The sequence below is a fragment of the Lagenorhynchus albirostris genome, chromosome 1 (genome assembly GCF_949774975.1).
Source record: "Lagenorhynchus albirostris chromosome 1, mLagAlb1.1, whole genome shotgun sequence".
NCBI classification, from domain to species: Eukaryota; Metazoa; Chordata; class Mammalia; order Artiodactyla; family Delphinidae; genus Lagenorhynchus; species Lagenorhynchus albirostris.
In genome coordinates this window covers 183,511,295-183,515,458 of record NC_083095.1, presented here as the reverse complement: position 1 = coordinate 183,515,458, position 4,164 = coordinate 183,511,295, and positions in this window count along the sequence as shown.

Below are 4,164 nucleotides of genomic sequence, written 5' to 3'. Positions count from 1 at the left end.
ACAGACACCAAAAACAATGGGAACTACGTACTTGCAGCTGGCAAAAAGGAGACCCCAAACACAGTAAGATAAGCAAAATGAGAAGACAGAAAAACACACAGCAGATGAAGGAGCAAGAAAAAACCCCACCAGACCTAACAAATGAAGAGGAAATAGGCAGTCTATCTGAAAAAGAATTCAGAATAATTATAGTAAAGATGATCCAAAATCTTGGAAATAGAATAGAGAAAATGCAAGAAACATTTAACAAGGACGTAAAAGAACTACAGATGAAACAAGCAACGATGAACAACACAATAAATGAAATAAAAATGCTCTAGAAAGGATCAATAGCAGAATAACTGAGGCAGAAGAACGGATAAGTGACCTGGAAGATAAAGTAGTGGAAATAACTACTGCAGAGCAGAATAAAGAAAAAAGAATGAAAACAACTGAGGACAGTCTCAGAGACCTCTGGGACAACATTAAATGCACCAACATTCAAATTATAGGGGTTCCAGAAGAAGAAGAGAAAAAGGGACTGAGAAAATATTTGAAGAGATTATAGTTGCAAACTTCCCTAATATGGGAAAGGAAATAGTTAAGCAAGTACAGGAAGCACAGAGAGTCCCATACAGGATAAATCCAAGGAGAAACACGCCAAGACACATATTAATCAAACTGTCAAAAATTAAATAAAAAGAAAACATATTAAAAGCAGCAAGGGAAAAACAACAAATAACACACAAGGGAATCCCCATAAGGTTAACAGTTGATCTTTCAGCAGAAACTCTGCAAGCCAGAAGGGACTGGCAGGACATATTTAAAGTGATGAAGGAGAAAAACCTACAACCAAGATTACTCTACCCGGCAAGGATCTCACTCATATTTGATGGAGAAATTAAAACCTTTAAAGAAAAGCAAATGCTGAGAGTTCAGCACCACCAAACCAGATTTACAACAAATGCTAAAGGATATTCTCTAGGCAAGAAACACAAGAGAAGGAAAAGACCTATAATAGCAAACCCAAAACAATTAAGAAAATGGGAATAGGAACATACATATTGATAATTACCTTAAATGTAAATGGATTGAAGGCTCCCCCCAAAAGACACTGACTTGCTGAATGGATACAAAAACAAGACCCATATATATGCTGTCTACAAGAGATCCACTTCAGACCTAGAGACACATACAGACTGAAAGTAAGGGGATGGAAAAAGATATTCCATGCAAATGGAAACCAAAAGAAAGCTGGAGTAGCAATTCTCATATCAGAAAATATAGACTAAAATAAAGACTATTAGAAGAGACAAAGAAGGACACTACATAATGATCAAGGGATCGATCCAAGAAGAAGTTGTAACAATTGTAAATATTTATGCACCCAACATAGGAGCACCTCAATACATAATGCAAATACTAACAGCCATAAAAGGGGAAATTGACAATAACACATTCATAGTAGGGGACTTTAACACCCCACTTTCACCAATGGAGAGATCATCCAAAATGAAAATAAATAAGGAAACACAAGCTTTAAATGATACATTAAACAAGATGGACTTAATTGATATTTATAGGACACTCCATCCAAAAACAACAGAATACACATGTTTCTCAAGTGCTCATGGAACATTCTCCAGGATAGATCATATCTTGGGGCACAAATCAAGCCTTGGTAAATTTAAGAAAATTGAAATTGTATCAAGTATCTTTTCCAACCACAACGCCATGAGACTAGATATCAATTACAGGAAAAGATCTGTAAAAAATACAAACACATGGAGGCTAAACAATACACTACTTAATAACGAAGTGATCACTGAAGAAATCAAAGAGGAAATTAAAAAATACCTAGAAACAAATGACAATGGAGACACGATGACCCAAAACCTATGGGATGCAGCAAAAGCAGTTCTAAGAGGGAAGTTTATAGCAATACAAGCCCACCTTAAGAAACAGGAAACATCTAGAATAAACAACCTAACCCTGCACCTAAAGCAATTAGAGAAAGAAGAACAAAACAACCCCAAAGTTAGCAGAAGGAAAGAAATCATAAAAATCAGATCAGAAATAAATGAAAAAGAAATGAAGGAAACGATAGCAAAGATCAATAAAACTAAAAGCTGTTTCTTTGAGAAGATAAACAAAATTGATAAACCATTAGCCAGACTCATCAAGAAAAAAAGGGAGAAGACTCAAATCAATAGAATTAGAAATGAAAAAGGAGAAGTAACAACTGACACTGCAGAAATACAAAAGATCATGAGAGATTATTACAAGCAACTCTATGCCAATAAAATGGACAACCTGGAAGAAATGGACAAATTCTTAGAAATGCACAACCTGCCAAGACTGAATCAGGAAGAAGTAGAAAATATGAACAGACCAATCACAAGCACTGAAATTGAAACTGTGATCAAAAATCTTCGAACAAACAAAAGCCCAGGACCAGATGGCTTCACAGGCGAATTCTATCAAACATTTAGAGAAGAGCTAACACCTATCCTTCTCAAACTCTTCCAACATATAGCAGAGGGAGGAACACTCCCAAATTCATTCTACGAGGCCACCATCACCTTGATACCAAAACCAGACAAGGATGTCACAAAGAAAGAAAACTACAGGCCAATATCACTGATGAACATAGATGCAAAAATCCTGAAAAAAATACTAGCAAACAGAATCCAACAGCACATTAAAAGGATTATACACCATGATCAAGTGGGGTTTATTCCAAGAATGCAAGGATTGTTAAATATATGCAAATCAATCAATGTGATAAACCATATTAACAAGTTGAAGGAGAAAAACCATATGATCATCTCAATAGATGCAGAGAAAGCTTTTGACAAAATTCAACACCCATTATGATAGAAACCCTGCAGAAAGTAGGCATAGAGGGAAATTTCATCAACATAATAAAGGCCATATATGACAAATCCACAGCCAACATCATCCTCAATGGTGAAAAACTGAAAGCATTGCCACTAAGATCAGGAACAAGACAACGTTGCCCACTCTCACCACTCTTATTCAATATAGTTTTGAAAGTTTTAGCCACAGCAATCAGAGAAGAAAAGGAAATAAAAGGAATCCAAATCAGAAAAGAAGAAGTAAAGCTGTCACTGTTTGCAGATGACATGATATTATACATAGAGAATCCTAAAGATGCTACCAGAAAGCGACTAGAGCTAATCAATGAATTTGGTAAAGTTGTAGGATACAAAATTAATGCACAGAAATCTCTGGCATTCCTATACACTAATGATGAAAAATCTGAAAGTGAAATCAAGAAAACACTCCCATTTACCATTGCAACAAAAAGAATAAAATATCTAGGAATAAACCTACCTAAGGAGACAAAAGACCTGTATGCAGAAAATCATAAGACACTGATGAAAGAAATTAAAGATGATACAAATAGATGGAGAGATATACCATGTTATTGGATTGGAAGAATCAACATTGTGAAAATGACTCTACTACCCAAAGCAATCTACAGATTCAATGCAATCCCTATCAAACTACCACTGGCATTTTTCACAGAACTAGAACAAAAAATTTCACAATTTGTATGGAAACACAAAAGACCCCGAATAGCCAAAGCAATCTTGAGAACGAAAAATGGAGCAGGAGGAATCAGGCTCCCTGACTTCAGACTATACTACAAAGCTACAGTAATCAAGACAGTATGGTACTCACACAAAAAGAGATAGATCAATGGAACAGGATAGAAAGCCCAGAGATAAACCCACGTACATAGGATCACCTTATCTTTGATAAAGGAGGCAGGAATGTACAGTGGAGAAAGGACAGCCTCTTCAGTAAGTGGTGCTGGGAAAACTGGACAGGTACATGTAAAAGTATGAGATTAGATCACTCCCTACCACCATACACAAAAATAAGCTCAAAATGGATTAAAGACCTAAATGTAAGGCCAGACACTATCAAACTCTTAGAGGAAGACATAGGCAGAACACTCTATGACATAAATCACAGCAAGATCCTTTTTGACCCACCTCCTAGAGAAATGGAAATGGAATGCATTCTTACCATGTAAAAGGTCTTGTTCTAAGAATTTCACAGGTATTAACAAATTCATTTTTCACAACAACTCAAGAAGGACTTAGTAATTTTTGTTTTTCTTTTTAAGAGCCCTCATACAGATAAAAATATATT